The sequence below is a fragment of the Tachypleus tridentatus genome, chromosome 13, assembly GCF_004210375.1.
Source record: "Tachypleus tridentatus isolate NWPU-2018 chromosome 13, ASM421037v1, whole genome shotgun sequence".
In the NCBI taxonomy this organism is placed as follows: domain Eukaryota; kingdom Metazoa; phylum Arthropoda; class Merostomata; order Xiphosura; family Limulidae; genus Tachypleus; species Tachypleus tridentatus.
In genome coordinates, this window is record NC_134837.1 from 165,717,893 (window position 1) to 165,740,974 (window position 23,082).

General features: G+C 33.8%; 1 pseudogene across 1 annotated transcript in view; it reads left to right on the forward strand.

The window, feature by feature from the left end:
- LOC143237727 (somatomedin-B and thrombospondin type-1 domain-containing protein-like) overlaps nucleotides 1–23,082 on the forward strand; it is a 32,628-nt pseudogene that overhangs the window by 4,021 nt on the left and 5,525 nt on the right. Inside the window, exon 2 of the transcript XR_013020212.1 lies at nucleotides 6,396–6,593. The product of XR_013020212.1 is annotated as a somatomedin-B and thrombospondin type-1 domain-containing protein-like (transcript). The remainder of the gene's footprint in view (nucleotides 1–6,395; nucleotides 6,594–23,082) is intronic.

Genomic DNA, 23,082 nt, shown 5'->3' on the forward strand with positions numbered 1-23,082 from the left:
ATTCCTTGAACTAAAAGTTTTTGCTTCTGAAATTGAAGCGTATAGAATTATTTGTGTTGCTTTTGCTTCTTGGTGTAAAGGTACCCAATCTGCTGTGTTCAGTGTGTCCACCTTGAGGACTCGAATAACGGATTTAGCGTGTAAGTACGTAAGCTTTCCGCTGACCCACCAAAAATCAATTATCTTTAAAACTAGTTATACATTCAATTTTATATTAAAGTAACATTACTCTTGTATGTGCTTCCTCTGTATATATTTTAAAACATGAGTAACTGAGCAGAAACATTTTCTGCTCAACATCTGGATAGAATTATTGTATGAAGAACAAGGTGTTAGTTTACAACTGGTGCGTGATTTTCTGGTGATTTCAGAAACTTCTTTATGACATTGCTTGCTTTCAAAATCCTCGAATCTTGGAAATAGTAGGCGCCGTAGTTCTTGCGGATAAAATGAGTTAGCCATAAACTATTAACATGTAAGATATATGTATGTCCGGGAAACATTACTTAGAAACTACATTTGTATTTAACAAAACAGAAGTGAGTTCACTCACTTAATTACTTATGACCAACCACGTGCTCAGAATTCCCCGTCTTATTGAGTAGCATTCACAAGAACTTTGCTTTTTTGTTCTTTGGTTACCAGCACTTTCTACAGCATATTGCGGTTTAGCGAATGTTATACTGATATAAAATCTACACGTAATCTACCAATCTAAGTGAAATCTTGTATTGCTCTCTGTGCAAGTCTTCAAGCAATGCCTCATTAAAAAAAAAATTCATCATCCAACTTTACGAAAGTCCTACATGTGTTACTTCATTTATTTTTCACAATTCCTTAGATTAATGTATTTATCACACAACGATAAATTATTGATTGGACATACGCATCTATATATGTATATACGATGAAACGTTTTCTGTCCCACATGGATCCACTTGCGAAAAAAAAAATTGCTGAATGCGTTTTGAGTTTCGTCACTTAGTCCTAACAAGCAAACTTACACATTGCTGGTTGAATGGTACAGAGTGATTAATTTGTTAACTTTTCTTTCCCGTATCGAAACCCATGATTTTACCGAAGAAAATAATAAATCCGTGAATAAACAGTAAAGAGTGATACATACGTACTGACATGTATACAAACATGTCAATGAGACATATGTTTGATTCTTGATGGCGATATAAAATAAATCGAAACTCGTGCTAGTATATAGACGGAGTACAGATGTACAGAGTACTAAGTTTTCAGACTGTTTCTTGTAGTGTGACATAGAACGCTTGTAGTATAGAACGCTTATTCTCAGTATGTTACTTGCATTATGCTGTATGTATATACACTTTACTGCAATCAACTACAGAAGTATAGAACGTTTATTTTCAGTATGTTACTTGCAGTGTGTTACATATATATAGAAACTTTATTACAACAAAGTACAGATTTAAAGAACGTTTATTTTCAGTATGTTACTTACAGTGTGTTACATATATATAGAAACTTTATTACAACAAAGTACAGATTTAAAAAAGCTTTATTTTCAGTATGTTACTTACAGTGTAATATAGACACATTACTATTACCATATACAGATGTATAAATCGGTTTATTTTTAGTCTATTTCTTACAGAGTACCACAGACACTATAACTGAAGAACAGATTTATACAGTACATAATTTCAAGTCGATTTATTTCTGTTTGCATCAACAAACTTAACCAGAAATGTAGAATGCCATTATACAACAAAATCTTCAGTTTGTCTCTTTCTGTTCAATTTACTACAGAATAATTAAATGATAACTGTAATTTACAAAGTTTTAATTATTAAAATATCAAATCATTTTTATAAAAGAAGTACCAGTCATTTCTTTTAATTAATTTGTATTTATGTTTTACATCTAATGATGTGAAGTGTATTTTGAATTGCAATCGATTGCTCATATAGTCTGTACTGGTATTGCTGGTTTTATAACTTTGCGTAAAGTTGCATAAAGGTTATCTGTGCTTGCCGTCCTTAATTTAGCAAAGTAAGACTAAAGGAAGGCAGCTAGTTATTATCACCGATGGTCAACTCTTGGGCTACTATTCGTTGGTAAAATTCGTTGGCTGAAAAGGTAGGCATGTTTGGTGAGACGAGGATTCGAACCTGCGACCCTCAGATTAGGAATCGAGCGCCCATATCATCTGGTCATACCGGGCTGCCTATACCGGTGAATGAACAGAACATTTAGTGGAGTTCATGTCACTTTGCTTCAGTATGTTGTATGATCACAACAAACAGCAAGGAAAATATAAGCCGTTGCTGCGTATGTAAAATCAGAATATTGGTACGGGGTTGAGGAAAGCTTAGTCAATCCTCTAAAAGAACTGTCTTTGGTATCTTTTATCCTGAAGACACTGGACAAGAACAGACGCGAGAGGATTGAAGTCCACTGAGGGTATAGGCCATACCTTTAAACTAACTCTTCTTTTTCAAGGAATGTATTGACCAGTTTAGAATGAAGAAAGTGTTACCGTCCACTATGATAAGTTAGGGTCGATTGCCAAAGTTTTAAGATGTTTACATTATAACGTGTGGTATTAATAGCTTATGATAAGTTATCATAAGTTATCCACTATGATAAGTTAGGGTCGATTGCACGAAAGTTCGTAAGATGTTTACATTACATCGCGGGCTTATTTCAATGGACGTAGAGGAGAGTAGGTTTTTCAACGTGTATTTCCACTCACACGATACCTTAACAACCAGAACACACACACACACATATCACTTTGCTGTAAAAACGTGGGGTTAAGTCTGACTCATTATCTTTGAAACATTGTTATCAGGAAGCATGATAAAACGCAACTACTTTGTAATATATGTGAATGCTGCTCCATATTTTGTTAGTTCAGTGGATATGTTCGCCTGCGAATTATATTTCTATTTCGGTATGAGTGGAATTCACATTGTTACGCACGCAGACTGACCTTGTGCAACTTGTTTTAAAGGGTTTGTATTCTCTATGTTGCTCAGTTGTATTTGTGAACAGTTGGTTTAGTCGCAGAGCTAACAGTTCTTGTGTTCAAGATCACGTTCTGCTTTGTCCAGATGTCTGGCAACATTCCTGTAATGGCACTTTGAAAGTCTTATAGCTATTTATGCAGTAGTCTGCTACGATTGGCCAACTTCCATTAGTTCCGATGATTATTTGAACACCCAGATGTGGTGTTAGAGGTCTAATCCTGGATTGTAGCAACTAGAAACATTTTAAATTCTATGAATCACTTAGACGTATCAACTGAGCAATGGCTGTGAGAGATACCTACAAATGTATAGCATAGCCTGAATTCCTGACTTAAATGGCCAACTCAAAGACATATATGATTCAGGCACAGCCATTCCGTATTTTAAAGTATTGATTAAAATATAGCTAGACATAAGAACCACCGCAACAAAAGCTTTGTCTGGCTCTTTAAACCAAGTGCTAGTTTTTACTATCACTTGTATAACTTGTACGCCAACAACAGATAGTGCAGAACATTTTTATCTGTATAATGTTTCGAACTAAGACACTTCGATCTTTATCCCAACACTGGTCCTAGCCTAAATCTGTGATTGATTATTTGTTTAATTTTATTTCACATAACATAAAGCCTTCAGATGCTTGATTCACATTAAAATGATATGAAGTGAGAAAGTTAGCATTGTTTTATACCAGTAGTTTTGTCATTTAACTATCCTTTGTTAACTTGGATAACTATCTTTGTCAGTACATAAAACACAAATTCGTCAATAACTACCATTCATTTTACCCATTTATTTTATTGGCAAAAGACATTTCTAAACCGATACAATAAATTACTTCAAAAGTAAACACAACTAGAGGGGCCAATATCCTAAAGTTTGTATTCGGAATCACGCTAATTCTATCGTCCATCTGTTTAGCAGTATAACTGCTGGCTTACAGGGCTAGAAACTGGGTTTTGTAACCGTGATGGGCAGAATACAGATTGCCCGTTGCGTAGCTTTGTGTTTAACATCTTACGTTGTTGCAGTTGGTAAGATGCCGAGCAGGAAAATCAAACAAAATCATATCAATAACTAATATGTTAAGATGAATCCAGCTGTTATTTATATTCTGTAAGTCTTACTGAAGATAAACGATTTTTGCAAAAACTTCACACAATTAAATGAATTTTGCAAAATTACTAAGACTGTTTTGTAAAGATACTACTATAAAACAAGAGAAAATTTTAGAACATTTTTTCACCCTTTTTTTTTTAGCTTGGGAGGACATAGTTCATTATGTTGGCAAATTAGCTGGCACGAAATATGTATGGTATTTTGTAAATTTATTTCGGAACTTGCAGCTTTTGCAAACTTTTGTCCGGCATGGCCAGGTGGGTTAAGGCGTGCAACTCGTAATCTGAGGGTCGCGAGTTCGCATCCCCGTCGCACCAAACATTCTCGCCTTTTCAGCCATGGGTACGTTATAATGTGACGGCCAATCCCACTATTCGTTGGTAAAAGAGTAGCCCAAGAGTTGGCGGTGTCTGGTAATGACTAGCTGCCTTTCCTCTAGTCTTACACTGCTAAATTAGGGACGGCTAGCGCAGATAGCTCTCGAGTAGCTTTGCGTGAAATTCAAAAACAAGCAAACAAACTTTGCAAACTTTGCGATAACGAAAAACTAGACTTCGGCAAATCCTTGCTCAACACAGCTTGGAGCACAATAAAGACTTGTCATTTCTGATAAAGCAGCAGTAATACACACCAAGTTGCTTATGATGGTTAATATTCCAATTCATATTTAAAACAAATTGTGTTATAGCGTTATATATATTCACATTAGTTAAACTGTATGTTGAGGTATGTTCGTGCACATAAAATATTATTTCGCTTGTAATTTCCAAAACTGAATCCACCTTCTCGTTCGAATCCCTTTCACCTTTCTTTTAGCTGTGGAGGCCTTATAATGTTACGGGTAATCCCATTAATTCGTTAATAAAAGAGTAGATCAAAAGTTGGCGGGTGGATGGTGATGACTAATTCTCTTTCCTCTAGTCTAAAACTACTATATTAGAGACAGTCAGCGCAGATAGCTCTCGTGTAGCTTTATGCTAAATTCAAAACAAGACAAACCGATCTTTTCGATGCGATGTGTTTGTTCGCCATGACATTTGATACGTCATCGCTCAGTGTCAAGATTCTTTCGAACATGTTTTTCCTTGCATGCCAGGTCAACCTATATTTAATTTGTTAATTTATACCATACGTTCTACGTGTGAAAATATTAAAAACAGTTGGTCTAAAAACACATTACACTGCAGTGTTTGTGTTGTCGTCCCTTTCCCCCACGTACATAACCATCACAGTCAGGTCATTACGGTACTCAGTGGTACAGCGGTATATCTGCGGACCCGCAACACTAGAATCCAGGTTTCAATACCTGTAGCGGGCGTAGCACAAATATATCATTACGTCGCTTTGTGCTTAAATATTAACAAACAGTTCGTTACAGATTTAAACCGGAATCGTGTAAAAAAGAATTACACTTTTCCTACCGCAAGGCACTGTCCAGTAATCATTTTGTTCGTTGTCAAAACTCATCAGCTGAATAGGTTCTTAAATTTCTTTTGTTCTATTTCCTACTTATTTGAAAACGATCTTACGAAATTTAATATTTGCATTCTTATAAGGTATTACGTCTTGTTTCCCCATGGCCAGATCATGCATGCATGCATCCTAGAAATGTTTCTCAAAGTTCTAGAATGAAACTAATGTTTTATTTTATTTGGTTTGAAGATTATAAGTTAACTGAGAAGCATAATCACAACAAATATTATTGTATTTTATAATAATGGTAGTTACAAAGATCTTACAAATAGTTTCCATAATCGCCTGATGAAAAACAAAACTTGAAAATTGTGTTAAAAAAACAAAAACAGTCAGGTTTTTATATCCTAATGACTAAATAAATGTTAATGATAATAAGTTAATAATATTGAACTACTGGACGGTCAGCCTGTTAATAAAGGTCTAAACAGTAGGCTGTAAGTTTTATCTAAATCTTCAGAATTTCGTATAAAGTAAATAGTTCATTTAGATAAAAAAATCACTTCAGATAAAAATATTCTCTCTACAGTGACTCTTCTTATCCACTTGTGGATATATTTGTTTTTTGCTTGAAATTAGGTTCGTATAATAAATTATTATTGTATATAAAAGTGTATATAATTTACACCTAATCAATAAACAAAGCAACGAAAAAATAACTTACAATAAAATGTTAAGCCAATTGCCATGAAGAAAACAATATATTTTCTGTTCAAAAAAACACCCACTAACTTGTAACTTACACATATACTGTATTCTGACTTAATGTCTGACGATTATTTATTGGTTTTGAGACAGTGGTCAATTGTGAAGTGTCTGACTGGGGCTCATGGTCCAAATGTGACGCCGATTGTGGACCAGGAATGATGACTAGACAACGCTTTGTTTTGAAGAGTCCTCAGAACGGAGGAGAGCAGTGTCCAGAACTTTCTCAAAAACGGGGCTGTGCTGGAACCAGTTGTGAAAACACCAACCGCAGTCAAAAGGCTCTCAAAGGTAAGTTGAACATTTAATATGAAGGAAGATGCCATGGTGACAAGGTCCTTAAGTTACTTTTATCTATGTAACAAATGAGAAGAAAGATTTTGTGATTGTAAAGTTCTCAAAGGTAAGTTGAATCCATAACACATAAAATCTTAGAATTTTATGGATAAATAAAAGGTGAAAATCTTTACATAAAAAATAAGGTTCTAAAAGGTGAATTGATTACATGAAACATAAAACACATATTTAATAGTAAGGGATTCAAAACAAGTTTTCATGCATCAAAAGTGGAGCATAAGTTGCATCGACAGCACGGCCCTTAAACACAGGAATCACATATTAAAAATATGGCTACTTTAAAGGATCTCTCTTAAAAATAAGTTGAAAATAAATAGTGGAAGAGAATATTGATTTAACAAGGTTTGCAAGTGAGAGTTTAATATACCACTTGTGAAGATTAGACAACCCAAAAATACTATGATACAGTTTTTTGTACATCTCCAGTTCTTTTAATAGTCTGAGAGAAAATTATAAATTATTTTTTCTTTACATTTTGCAAAATGGAAACTTCTTTCCCAGCAGATACATCAGTGATACTAATGTATAATCACAATTACTCTACTTATGAGACATGATTCCCAACTAAGTGCAAGATGGTCAACAGAATCAAAGTTTTTGATTTTGGTATATGCTGGTCCTTTCAGATACATAGGAAAGTACAATTCTATCTAGTTGTTCATGCAATTTGTCACTGAATGAAATTTGTTTTCTGTAACTTTAGTTCAGCATTATATTTTAAAGAATAGACCTACTACAGAAGTTATAAGTTTGTGTGGTCTACTGGACAGCCAAATTGTTATACAAGTGTTCTTTCTATGGGGCTAATTGTTTGCAGTGATAGAAAAACATATGAAATACCATATTTTCATCACAGGAGCAAAGCTGCTCTTGTGCAATATGCAGGGAAACTAAGGAATATTTTTTCCACAAACGTTGTTGATGTGTTTGTAGGACCATATGGTTATCTGGATACACAGTCACAGGTGATGCACATCCAGTAAACTAACCATCACAAGAGCTACTTCAAGCACCAGGGAATTTTCCAGTACTGTAATATAGCAGATTTTGAAGAACGAAATGACTCAACCATCAGACTTGTGTGCTTTCAGTTAGGATAATAAAGAAAATATAAGTGACACTAAAGTCCTTCTGACTTCAGGTTGGTTAACATTATAATGTACATAAATACATTCTGTTACCACACAATGATAAATCTGTAGATGCATGGGAATATCTCACTGGTTTTGCACCCTAGATTTTGCATCTGACTTTAGGCAAGTTGAATTACATAATGAAAACAGACTTAAGAGAGTTTTTAGCACTTGAAAAATTGCTGTATGAATTTCATGTCATAGTGTTTGGTCTTATACTACAAAGTTTACAATGAGGATGATATTTCAGTTATGTAGAGAACAATGCGATGTTCTGAAAAAACAGAGTGATGTTTCAGCTAAGTATATAAATTTTGATTTTCTTGGTCAAGTAGTAGACAAGGGCAGAAATTACACTAATCATGCTGAAGACTGCAGTGGGTAAGAACTGTTCTTGGCCTAGGGTTAACAAAAAAAGGAGTCTGCAGTTCTCTAGCCATAGCATTCTGATATCCACATTTTGAGGTCAGTGTCTATTACATAGTTGCATCATTGTCTGCTTTTGACCAAAGATAGTCTTGGCTTTATTTGAAATTATAGTGTTGATATTTTCAGTTAATGCCATTCATTAATCCTGAATATGCTGCCAGTAATAGTAAGACTGGAGCAACATTATTTGAGATGCAGAAAGGTGTGAACAATAACTGTATATACAAATTGTAAAATAAAGAAAGAACTGTTTGATGTCAAAGTAATTTTTAAATTCCACCACTACTACTACTACTTGTATGGTAAGACCTTAATTACTAGAGTAGGTCATGCATCACTGAAGTGGATTGTGAATTCCATTAATTTCGAATATATGATTATGTTGAACCAAACACTGCAGGAGTGCAACTTATTTGTACAACTTTACCTGGAGTAACAGCATACTAATGTAAGTGGATTGTCTTTCCAGTAAAGAGTTTATCCATTTGTGGAAGGTATTAATCCACAACACAATCTGGTGGTTAGAATCACTGTTTTAACAGTAAAATCAAACAGCATTGGTAGTAAAAACCACACTTTAGAATTTCTACCATGAATAACAAATAGGAAACTTGAGAGGTCAAAATGAAGGTTTCTTATTTGATTTGGGCATTGCATCCTGTACACTATGATGAAGTATGATCTTCTTTGATTGGTGAATACCTCATAAACCAATGTGTCCTCTGGCACTGGTACAGATATATGAATAACCTGAAGTGATATGTTATAGACAAATAATTGAGAGACTGAATTCATCAGAAGTCAGAATGACTTAAATTTTGATGAAAATTCTGTCTATGGTAATCTCATTTTGATTAATGAGGTGGAAAACTAGTAATATGTAGTTTATGATGAACCATATCAAGATTCAGAATAAGAACAGTTCACGTTTCCAGAAAGTCAGACATGATGCTGAAATTAACCTCCAAATAGGTATGAATGAGAGCTTCATATTTATTAGCTGTTATAACAGAGTTGAGAACTGAAGGATTTATTAAATGAAGTATTAATTTGACATTTTGACTTTAAGAATAAAAAAACATGGCATGCCTTGTGTACTGAGCTATAAAATGGAGTTATATGGCGATTTTGCAGATGTGGTCTAAGATCCACTCGTTGGTGATAGTATTTTATAGCAAAGGCTGTGATATTTTAAGGCCAAAAGAAGTTTGTGTTCTTTACTTTCAAAACTATATATAATGAATGAACATTTTAATCACAATATTTTGTGAGACTAACATGCTCTTATTAACTAAATTGTCATTTTCATAGATGAAACACCTAGTAAAAAACTCTGTATAGGCAAATTACGATAACTAGACTGTATAAAACACCTGATAGTTAAATTACCTTGTAATCCTTGCTTCTCTAAGAACTCACGTAAAAATATTATGAGAACCATTTTAATTATTTACTTGTGAAATAATCTAAAACTCTTGTTCATAACTATATTTGATATTTAAATCGTGTTTACATGTAATAGCATGTCTTCATGCATGAATAGCATAGAGATAAAGGATTGTATTTTAAGTGACATAGATATAATCTTGACGTTTTTAATTGCAATGGAAAAACCTTAGTTTTATTGTACATTTCCAATGTTTATTTTATCGCATTTGTCAATAACTTGTGTGTATAATAACTGTATTCTTATTATTCCTCTGTAGTTGCAATTAATGCGTTTGTGTGTGATTATACATTAATGTAAACAAGATCAAAAGTAATCTTAGTTGTGTGAATCAAAGTGGAATTACTATTCATATATTGGTAAGTTGCGTTTCTTGACACGTAAATATTGATACAATAGAAGGTCTTATAGTTAATGGTGTAGCTAGCTACCAAGGGCATGAATGTCAACATATTGGTTGCTATTGCATATATTATATACGATGTATGCATGCCCTACTACTGAATGGACGGTATAAATTTAAAGAGGTGTTTATATCGTGCCCAGGATCTCTTCTAGAAAGATACAGTTATGACATAGGTTATGACATTAAACGTTGGGGTGGTTAGTTGAACTTATCACAAAAAACAATTTATACAGTATTTTTAACGTCAACATTTGGTACAAAAGACAATGATTTTGATCATGTAGTTCCTCGTATTTTCAGTTTTCTCACTTAATACTATCGATTATTCAAAGGCATTGGGTCTGGAGTTACTTATCTTTGAGAGAGAGGTGTGGTAATATAACTTATTGAGAGACTCTGGTGTTTTAGAACTACATACATCAGATCACATAAGAAAGAACCGCACTTATGATAGCAAAACTAACTGGTTTTTAAGTTACTGATAAACTATTAATTTTTAAATTGGTCATTTAAAATACATTTTAAGACTGTTTGTGTTGGACTTCTTTGAGAAAGTTATTTCACATGTGGTCAAATGTTCCTTTCATTTTACAAATTTTGGCAAAACACTGACAAAAGAAAGAGTTTGTATTATTTTCTTTTGATGTTAAAAGATATCACTGTGAAATAGGATAGCATACCTCCTATTTGTTACCTTAGTCCTATGCCTAAGTGGCATAGCTTTTTATTTGCACCAAAAAAGTGACAAAATCAAAAGTACGGTTTCATCGTTGTCATGAATATTTTGTAATTCGGACACACAATCATTGTTTTACAATGTAAAACTTACAAAAGTGAAAGATTTATTTCTTCCATATAAAGTTTCAATGTTTTAATGTATAAGAATAAAAGACACGCCTTTTTCTGGTGTGGTGAATTTCAAGATTTTATTATGTGGCTCTGTGGATTTTATAAGTACCTTATTCCAATAAATTTATAGCTATTCCACAGATTAACAATTCTTTGTGGCAGTCTGAATTCTTTGGTATAAGCTTTATTGTACACCTGTTTTTATGTATTCCTTATTAAATGGTCTATTTTCCATGTGAATGTATCTGTAGATTTGACCACAGAAGTGTACGTTTTTATGATAGGCTGATTTGTTAGATTTTTTTTTCATATTTAGCTGATAGGTTAAATGCTTCATTAAAAGTCAGTTTTGTTAATTTTCTGGCGCTTAGTGATGAAGAGAAAGTTGTGGAAAACTGGTGTTCCTGTTTGATAATGGTACTTTTCTGACCACGTACGTAATTTGGCGTAATGAAGATCGCCGTATGGTTCCTACTCTGTGTTTGTCTTAAACGTTATGTGCCTTTTTTGCCACAGGCAGACTTATTCACATACAGTTATATAGTATAATTAAATAAAATACTGTATATTTTATTTTGACAAAAATTTTGTTTCATTCTCTTTACTACTGGCGCCCCCTGCTGGAAGAGCGTTGAGTCTCTAGATTAACAACACTAAAATTAGGGGTTCAATTCTCTTAGTGAACACAGCAGATATCCCGATGTGGCTTTGCTATAAGAAAGACACGCACATACTTTACTTCTAGGTTGAGCGAAACCTATTTAATTTTATACAAACAAATCTTTACAAGCCTATTGTCTTTATGGTCTTATAATGTAGCTGTCGATTCCATTTCTACCTTAAATAACAAGTATGCGAATTTCAAAGACTAGTTTGAAATATATGTTTGTTATCACGTGAGCCACGATATAAGACAAATGGATATTTTTCCTGGAAGATGTTTCTAGGTTACAAATGCAGTCAGTACACATGTGAAAGCATGAATTTCCTATCGGTAATCACTCTGAGAAAAGGGTCTACGTCTGACGGTTCTAATTAAAAGCAGCGTCTTAGTGAACAGACATTTCCTGAGTGATATTTGTTCGTTCTTACTGCAGGGTGTGTCTATGTATGTGAATTGTTCCAGATTAAATTGTTCCTTTCACAGGAAGTAAAAGTATATATATAGGAATGCTCACGTTTTGTTTAAAACATGGCTATGCGTAAAAATGTATTCGTTTTCTGTGAGACATACTTATCGATTATTTTATAGCATTTTGTTTTTTGTACAATTTTATAATGCCCACCATGTGAGATAAATGTTATAATGTAATGATATATCTAAGCAAGTCCTTTAGTTACTGAATTAAAGTTATTTGATTTTAACCTGTTCCAGTGAGTTTACAGTGCTTCAACATACCATCAAATAAACTGGAATTTGCAGACACTAATCTTTTGTGATGTACTTGGAAAATATCGTGTAAGTCACGTTCTTTTATGAACCTGCTACAGTTTTGCCTATGTTAGCACGCTTAACAGTCATTACTCGTAAAACTATATACTCCAGTTTCCTTTCATCCAATTTTTCGTTACCTTGGCCCGGCATGGCCAGCTGGTTAAGATACTCGACTCGTAATCCGAGGGTAGCGTGTTTGAATTCTCGTCACATCAAACATGCTCGCCCTTTCAGCCGTGAGGGTGTTATAATGGACGGTCAATCTCACTATTCATTGGTATAAGAGTATCACAAGAGTTGGCGGTAGGTGGTGATGACTAGCTGCCTTCCCTCTAGTCTTACACTGCTGAATTAGATAGTCCTCGAGTAGCTTTGAGCGAAATTCAAACCAAACCAAAACCTTATTCATCTCCAGTTTTTACCAACGAATTAATTTTTGACATACTTCTGTTGTTTACTGAAACAATGAACATGAAAAAATGTATTTCATCCTCAACACAGAATAATGTGAATATTTAAAAAATAATAGTGTAACTCGTATATACAGAGATTACCTTATGTCGAATGAGATATCTGGGTTATTTAGTTTCAGTATTTCCAAAGGACCGACTTTGACAGTGACCCTCAATAAATTATGGTTAACGTAAAGATGGCTGATGAGTGATTGTTGTACGTGAGTGAACCACACAAGAGGAAATGATGAACAAGGGCGTTGACCGATTAAAATCCACCACAAACTTAAACATCTGGCGTAAGAGGGAAGTGTTGTATGTGTTACATACAGTTTGATGACATTTGAATTCAACTGATTTAGCACTTTTTTTCTGTACTTAATCACACTTTGTTTGAATTTTGACTTGTTAAACGAACAATTACTCTGTAGAAATGTAACAAGAATCTACCATTCTAGGCTTTTTTTTTAATGGAAATATTTATATTTTGCTAGATCATTCCCTGAAAGTTGGTACCTAATCCCACTATCATATGAATTATAAGCATGCGCTATATTTAACACTTATACAACTATTTGGCTTGACTTGGCTCAACGGTTAACGTACCGCGACTATGAATCCAGAAACTCATGGTCTGCGTCTCATTGCCGAAAAAGCAAGCTCTACATTTTAGAGTCGTGTGTGTGCTACAAGGGTGGCAGTCAAATCCCAAAATTCGGTTTTCTTCATAGTCTATCAGATCTAAATTAGAAATAGTTATGCCTAGATAGGGATTATGTAACTTTGCACAACAATTCTAAAAACATAAGCAAACAAGCAAAAATGTTTGTTTTTGGTTTTTGGAATTTCGCACAAAGCTACTCGAGGGCTATCTGTGCTAGCCGTCCCTAATTTAGCAGTGTAAGACTAGAGGGAAGGCAGCTAGTCATCACCACCCACTGCTAACACTTGGGCTACTCTTTTACCAACGAATAGTGGGATTGACCATCACATTATAACGCCCCCACGGCTGAAAGGGCGAGCATGTTTGGCGCAACCGGGATGCGAACCCGCGACCCTCATATTACGAGTCGCACGCCTTAACACGCTTGGCCATGCCGGGCCAACAAGCAAAAATACAAATGGGACAGCTAAGTTTCTCTAACAATATACTCCTGTTGAAATTTCTGGCTGATAGTTTCAAGAAAATTCAAATCACAAGTGTCGCCCACTGGATGCTGGCAATTTACCTCAGATAAATAGCATCTTAAATTGAATAAGTATACACGATCTGCAATCTCTTTAAAGGAAACATAACATTTCTTAATGGAAACTTCCTTTCTTATACCCTTAGTGACACAGCGGTATGCCTCCGTACTTTCGTGTTCATAAATTTAAAAAAATTTGGAACCTAGCAGTTAACGTGCTGGGCTGCGGATTGAATTATTCTAGATTCCACTTTTGATATGCTGCCGAATATGTGTACAAGATATAGGTGTGATAATCAGTTCCGCTACTTGGTTCAGAGTAGTCGCATAAGCGGCGATGACTGGTCTCTGCCTGCTCTCCTTCTACTCAACAACTGCCTTTAAAGTGACTGTTTCTGAACCTACAGCCGACATAATTTGTAGATTTCCTATTTTTTTTAACTGTGTGCATTACATACTTTTATGAGAAACAAGAAAACACACGATATAACAGTAACACTTATTAAAATGAAAGAATCTCCAGATTCCGAAAAAAATAGTTTTTTATCTCCAGCTTTTTATTTATTTTCATTTCAGGGGACAAAAATAGAGGATACTATCTAGTGTAGCACAGCTCATATTAGTCATGGTGCTGTATTATTAGCGTTTCCCGAGCTCGACAGCTGGGCTGCAGTAATATATGTCTATATTAACTCTAAAAAAAAAGTGTTTAGAGACGCAGCAAAACCGAAAGAAAAACCTTTTCCTGTTCCCACGCAGTGTGCTGAAGTGAAGAGGGGGTTACATCCTTGTAGAATTGTTAAAGATAACTTTACGAGGTGGACTGCAATAAGTTCGAGTTTCTATGATACCCACGTAGATATGGTTTAATTTGAATTTCGCGCTAAGCTACTCGAGGGCTATCTGCTCTAGTCATCCCTGATTTAACAGTGTAAGACTAAAGGGAAGGCAGTTAGTCATTACCACCCACCGCCAACTCTTGGGCTACTCTTTTACAATCGAATAGTGGGACTGACCGTCACATTATAACGCCCCCACGGCTGAAAAGGCGAGCATGTTTGGTGCGACGGGGATTCAAACCCACGACCCTCATATTACAAGTCGAGTGCCTTAACCACCTGCGTAAGTATAATTGAAACCTTCACCATGTGTTTAATATATACAATCAACAGTTTTGTGGACATTGTATAGTTCCGAATGAACTTTAATGTATGTGTGGAAATTTACTATATTTAGTTTCAGCATAAGATACTTAACCACTGAGGAACATTTTCAAACAAAATAAACTTTCTACAGAAATTGTTGAAAATGTGTGAAAAATTTTATGTTCCAAATGTGTAAAATAAAATATTGTATTTCAGATAAAACACTAATAAGAACTATTCGTACTTTGGACCCAATTTAAACTAGTGTTTAGAGTTCTCGGACTGTGAATATGATGATTTGTGGCCCAAGAGATGGCGATGAATGGTATTTATTAACTGATTTCCCCCTGGGTTTATCAGCTCAAAATTAAGGACAGTTTTACGCAGACAGCCTTTTTGTAACTTTTCACTAATATTCTGAAACAAAGGATCCTCATACTAAATGTTTAGTAAATGACTAACATCTGATATACTTCTGGTGCTGACATTAACGTACTGAAGATTAATAAATTATGCACTTCTTAACTAATTGACAACAATGTGTGAATATTTATAGGGATGTGGGTGAAAATTCAACAATTTCTTGACTGGATAGTTGTACTTTGTTAACTTGAAAAGCAAGCAAAGTGATTTTTGTACATGTAAGTGTTGTTCTGATGTGAGCAATATGTTGGTACTCAAAATGCTTTAATAATTTGCAAGCTTCAAGAGAATGTATGTGCTGTACAGGATCGAATGGTTAATATGTTTAATATGTTCCTGAAGTGTCTTATACTGTGTCTCTGAAGCAAAACAAAGGTCCAATGTCAATTACCTGTGTATAAATTACAGCTTTCTTCATCAAATAATGATCAGAAATATAAAATAAGTTATACGAATTGTCTGGTGCTTATATCTTAGGGTTAATGACCCGTTATACATACTAAGAAAACGATTAACACGTGTGTAAACAGACAGACCTCCATCATTCACAAACTGTGAATGATTACGTATAAATGTTGCTAATAAAAAAAAACAGCAAAAAACTCACACATCGCAGAGTGATGAATTAACAAAGTAAGACGCTGTCTTTTCAATGTTGTATTTATGGAGAACAGGAACACCAGTAGTCCAAAAGAAGCTAGAACCTTAATTAATTGTAGTAAAGAAGGCTTAACACATTCGGTAGTTAAATCATTTGAATTATGTTTTACAGCGTATTTCATCTTAATTACTCTTAAAAAGCGTTTTCGTTTGGTTTATCTTTAATTGTTTTGAATGTAATTTGTGCAATAAGTTTCGAGTTTTTGATCAACAGATGCATCTACTGTGAAAGTTATAACATAGTGATCTTCTGAGATCAAAATAAGCGAAGTTGAATCTTCGTACTATATAAAGAAACCGAGACAATACAAGAAAGTTAAGAGTTTTCATTATTGATTGCCTTCTTTTTCCTTTTCGAGCCAAGAATGTTTAGCATACTAGTTGAGACAAAAATGTTTCACTTAAAAATACAAAGAACATTTATTATCCACTGACGAATACAACACTTTCCAGTTATTATCACTGATTTCCTTTTTGCAACAGAGGATTTTAACCAATGTGTTCATGGCAGAATGACCTTCATCGTTTATTGTTTATTTGTTGTTAAGTACAAAGCTACTAAGTGGGCGATTTGAGCTCTGACCACCGCGGATATCAAAACCCGATTTTTAGTGTGACGATGGATATGATAAAAATTGTCCAACTTACTATAGGACTATTAGTCTTACATCAGTTGTGGAAAAATTTTGGAAAGTTTGATGAAAGATGCATTGCAAAATCATTAACAAAGTTTATAATTTGATTTGGTTATCAACATGGTTTCACTATGGGAAAAATCTAAAAAGGTTACTAATTACATAGATGAGGGTAAGGGTGTAGATTTGGTGTATTTGGGTTTTCAGAAAAAACAAATTGACAAAGTGCTATATAAAAGGCTTGTGAAAAGAATTATCTCTATAGAGGTGGACTAAATGGATAGGACAATGACTTGATGGAAGAAAGCAGAGAGCTGTAGTACATGGTGATCAGTCAAACTGGATTAATGTCACAAGTAGCATATCTCAGTACTCAGACTTAAGACCTTTTTTCTTTTTAATTTACATCAATGACGTAGATCCAGGTTGTCATACGAGGATATGTTGAGATCTCTGAAATTGTTTTTTCTTGAGAAAAGGAGATTAAAGGAAATTTGATTGAGAGGGTTTAAGATTATTGAATGAGTGTATAATGTTGATGAATAATCTTTCTTTATACTCAGTGGTGAGAATAGTAGGACTAAGGCAGGGTGGATTCATCTTCAGTTAAAAAAGTTTTGTTTTTTTCTAACGGAGTTGTTGGCTTTTTAAACTGATTGCCTTCAAATGTTGTGAAGGAAGTAAATTTAAGAGAAAGCTTAATAATTACATTAATAATAAGAGCTGTGTTTAACATTGTTGTTTTTAAAATTGTTTTAATTCAGTTTAGAGGATGGGACAGCCTAGATGGACCAATGGGTCTCTTGTTGTCCCTGAACATTATACTATGTTAAATCCACCGGCTCGGAATTATATTTAATCGACTAATAAATCGATATTTGCAATTAATAGGCATGTTATTTTAAAATGACTAGAACTTCATCTAAACATTTTTTTATTTAAAACTGAAATAGGTTTTGTTAGTAACAAGCACTCCATTAAGAAACTAGTAACCATTTTATCGAGTGTAACTATACTCGTTTCTTTTGTGTAGCTTAATCATTTTATTGTATTGTATACCTTGAAAAACAACACCGAATCGTAGAAATGTGATGGGATCATATATATTAGGTTTTATGTTTTTTTCTAAAGAAGGATAGTTAGTTGATTGTTGAGCCTGTGGAAGTGATACGCTTGTATTTTTATCTAAAAATATTATATAACGGGATGTTATAAATACGACATATATTTAGGTTACTGTTACTTTAAAAGTTCTTCAAGTATGCCAGTGTCAAAGTATATCCTGGATATATCAAGATAAGTTTTTCTTCCCTCCCTGTTTTCATCTCAGCCAAAATTAAGGTCAAACCCAGAAGTAGATAAACAATCAGATCATATTGTTACATTACCCAATCTTTAAAAAAAAAAAGAGTGAAACTATTATGTTTTCTTTTTTTTTTCTTTATCCTATACTTGTGATAAAGTGTTTTAACAATTAAACTTTATATTACTTGAAGTCCAGAAACAATTAATTCGTTGTTTGTGCTCTGTACGCGCCAATTCTTTAGTCAAGCCGACATGTATGTAACTGGATATGAAAACTACATTGCACAACTGTTTACATGACAGCTGTGAGAATACAATTTAATGATAATTGCAGTTACGGTTTTTTTAAAAAAAGCCAGATTAGAGTTTTGTGGAGTGGAGGCAGACAAAACACTTCTGTATTTGCTTCGCTACATTAACTTTTTTATTTTAACACTTATTTAACGTTAAGACTTCATAAATACACATACGTTTTTTAAACATTTTAATGCACAGAAGTTGAAAATATGAAGGCAAAAACAAAATTAGTTTAGGAAGAAATAAAAAAGACTAAAATCCACTTCTAAAATAAAACAAACAATTGCGATCGGTACAAACATAAGATCAGTTGAAGAAAATATAAAAAAGACAAAAATGCCTCTCTAGACTAAAACAAGCATTTTAGGTCTGTACCAACAGAATATCACTTTTTTCACAATTGATATTTATAGAAAGAAAGGATCATTTTGGTAAGACGTGAGTGAAAAAACGTAAAATATTTTTTGATTTGAAACAAACATTTAAGATTCGTTTAAAATTGTAACAATACAAGAAATAATAATCTTCGTCAATCAGGTTACATTTCAGCTAAATTTTAAATAAATACTAAAAATGTGGATCATAGCTTCTACTACTTTTGACTGTGAAAGTTTTTACTTTATTCTATTCACAGAGACAAAGATAGAAAGTCTCTCTTGTATAAATTGTGTTTGTCTAGGTATCCATGACAGTTCAGCTTAAACTGCTGGAAATTGCTGATTTTGTTGAGAATATTTTTCAAACCCCCCCTAAGTAAAAAAAAAAAAAAGACTCCGATGCCTTAATTAATGGTACAGGACAAAGAAGTGTAAAGTTACTTTGGTTATGAAAATTTAGAAAGGATTTAATTGTCAGTTTGGAAACTAACAAGGAATTAATTACAACTGTTGCTAAAAACTCTGATAAACTGTGATGAAGAGTTTTTGTTGAACTTATATGAAATTTGAGCTTACAAGTAAAAAATCCATTATAACCTTCTACGAGATTTTGGTGAAGTCACTAGATTCTTCACCTGAATGACACACAATGCACACAATGGTCTAAATGGCCGGTCAGAAACTCCTATAGCTCAGACCTAATCATCCTTAATTTTTAACTGCAGACCTAATGAAAGACAACCAGTTGGTGGCATCTGTCACCTGAAATGGATACGTTTAACCGAATACAGAACTGATTATCACTTTTATAACATGCCAACAACAGAATGTTGGCAGCAACACGTCTCGAACTCGAAGTTTTCGAATACGCAGTTCGATACATGGATCACTAAATCAGGTGAGATCTTATTTGGAAAGTTCCATGCAGCTTTGGCCCAGCTGCTTCCTTAGTGCAGGAAATGTACGAATACGTTGAAAAAAGTGTTAAGATCAAAACTATCAGAATAATGCGTGTGAGTGAGAAGAACTTGATTTATAGTTTCGGATAGGTTTCCTTTCAAAGGCAGAACAGTTAAGAGGCACATGAAGCTGGTGTTCAAGTCTTCCAAAAGATTAATGATTGGGCACTATGTCTATCAGATGTTTGTTTTAGTACTGAAACGAGAAGGGTGGAAACATAAAGAAATAAACAGTTTACCTTATATTTACGACAAGAAACAACCAAAAGAAAACTAATTCGTAGAAATTACATCGTTTGAAGTGATACATAATCTGAATAAAAAATAGTTCTTAGTTAACAAAAATACATGATCAACGTCATTTTTCTGTAAAGAATCTGTGAAATACAGGTTAATTTAAACTCATTTTTGTAAAAATAGACATCTCTTTTGTTCGTGTTGTCTCCTTTCTCAAAATTCGAATTTTTCATGGAGTTTTATGATGTATTTTTTTTCCTTATCATTGCCAAAAATATTCTAAGTTGCATTGTCTGCTCTACATAGTGTTTCTTTTGTGTAAAACATTGTTAAAACTGTCCTTGACATACGTGAATTGCTTTGTTAAACGTTCGTGATGACGAGAAACCCACTTGAATAAAAATATATTTCAGGACGGCTTGCATGGATTTTATTAACACTTTTACTAATAAAGCAGAAAATATGTTAAACTGAAGATGACCTAAAAGGTCGAAACGTTGTTCTCTGTTTTATTAGTAAAAGTGTTAATACCCATACCAGCCGTCCTGAAATATATTTTTGTTAAACATTGTCACAGATGTCGTGATTGGTTTGGTTTGTTTTGAATTTCGCGCAAAGATGCACGAGAACTATTTGCACTAGCAGTCCCTAATTTAGCAGTGTAAGACTAGAGGGAAAGCAACTAGTCATCAACACTCACCGTCAACTCTTGGGCTACTCTTTTACCAACGAATAGTGGGATTGACCGTAACTTTATGACGTCCCCACGGCTGAAAGGACGACCATGGTTGGTGTGACAGGGATTCGAACCCGCGGCTCTCGGATTAAGAGTCGAGTGCCTTAACCACCTGGCCATGTCGGGCCTGCGTAAGTATGATTGAAAACTTCACTATGTGTTTAATATACACAATCAAGAGTTTTTTTGGACATTGTATAGTTCCGAATGACGCTTTTATGTGTGGAAATTTACTGTATTTATTGCGTTCATTCACATATTATTGTACTAAAATCTTGAATATGATGACTTAGTACTGCAGTAATTATATAACCTAATACCCAGTCGTTTAGAATTCAAGAACTTGGGAAGATTTTAATATATGAATAATAAAGACCCCCCTCATGACAAGGCAGAAGAATAAACCACTGTAAAGTCGGGGTCATCTAGTAGAGACAAGTGATGTCCTGAATTACAAGCATGTTATACAAGTGTGCACATAATATTTTACACCTTAACCCTCTACTTCTCTTGTTAGACCTTTGATCCTCTGTTCGAAGTGGGTTTTGGTCTTAAGTTTTACGTAAACTCAATAGGGCGCTTATATTTAAATATTTTAATGATTGTTAACACATGAACAAAGTTCCATGAGTCTTTCTTTCGTCCTCTCAGGATCTTTAACTAATTAACAGTAAAAGTTTTTACACTGACAAGAACTGGTTTTGGAATTTCGCTGATTCTCCGAACAGCCACCAACGTTGTGACTTGAATAAAAACTGATAGTATATTAGGGTTATTATAAATGATACCTATTTAAAGTACAAATTAGATGAAAAAAAATTACTTCATCTATGAAATTACAATAAGGTAAACTTTAATATATTCCATTTTAAATAATTATTAGCTAAGAATAATGAGGTCTGGGTTAATGAGTTACACAGCAGTACATACCACCAGAGACAACTTGTCTGCATAAAATATCACACTGAGAATCAAACATTTGTAGACAAGATAAAACCTGAGTTAAAAAAAACTTACATTAGAACAGCATGGTAATTTATAACAGAGAAATGTTTATAAACCAGGGTAAAGCCTCCCATATAAACATATCTTTTTAATTAAACTATTCATCCGTGGCTTTCATTATGCTTTAAATTAGTTTTCTCGTTACTGGTGGAACCCTACGGTTTTCAGTTCTGTTACACTCAAAACTAACAAATAAATAACACGTGTCATGACACGTTCTTCAAACAGTGTTATTTTCTTTCTCTTTTTAAATGAGACTTTCTCTCAAAGCCGACAGTTCACAGCCCTTTTCTTCATTGTAAAACAACCAGCTATGTATGTAACATATAGTATTGTAGATAGTCACGTGACTTAGTTACATTCTGAGACGTGTGTGAATAATAAGAGACTGTGGTTAGAGTATGTACTGCATCTTGTTTTTTTTCTGTTAATGACTATTTGATTCAAACATACAATGCTATTTGTTTTGCCAACGTATTTAGTTGTATATCAGATTCACGTTCCCTTGTTATACTAAAATACCACACTCCTGAGTTCATGCGTATAATTAGACACGAATAACTTCTACTGAATTTTTCGAAACTTTTCATGAATTTCATTAAGTTGTAAAAATATATTAATATCGATAAATATCGTGAAAAGAAAACTCAAAACTGAACTGAAGTTCCAAATGTACTTAATACCAATTAGAATGTTTAAAAACGTGGCATTTTTGTGTGCACAAGAACTCTTGGGTTCAAATAAATTTCATATATTTTTAAAAGCTCACAGTCCATTACTTTACGCACTGTGATTTTTATATCACAAAATTAGCAAAGAAAATCCTGTCGTAAGTAGTCCATCTGACAATGATATTGAACAGACGCCCCGATCTGTTAGTTTTTCGAACCCATGTGTGTTCATTCCTTTCAATTTCCGCCAAGGGTGAGGGTGGTCTTAACTGACGCTTTGTAACAAATAATACAAGAAATTAGCTTTAGTCCCTGTAATCAACGACACCTGGTGATAAAAGTTTAAGGAATTTGTTATAATATCTCTGTTAGCTAATCTAGCACAGATTTAGTGTTCTTGCACGTTATCACTGTAATCTCTCGCTATTTCTAGACAAGTTAATTGTATTATACAAATCTGCTTCTTTCCATCATTTTTACATTTTAATGAAACAAAATAAGAAAAAAAACGTGTTTTAACTTGTTAACATGATACTTTAAATTCCAGAATGATGTAGGAGGGAAGAGTTCTCTCTCTTTCCAGTAATTTCTTGTTCTGGTGTGCTTTCGAATTAATCCTCTGTGTATTGCCACAT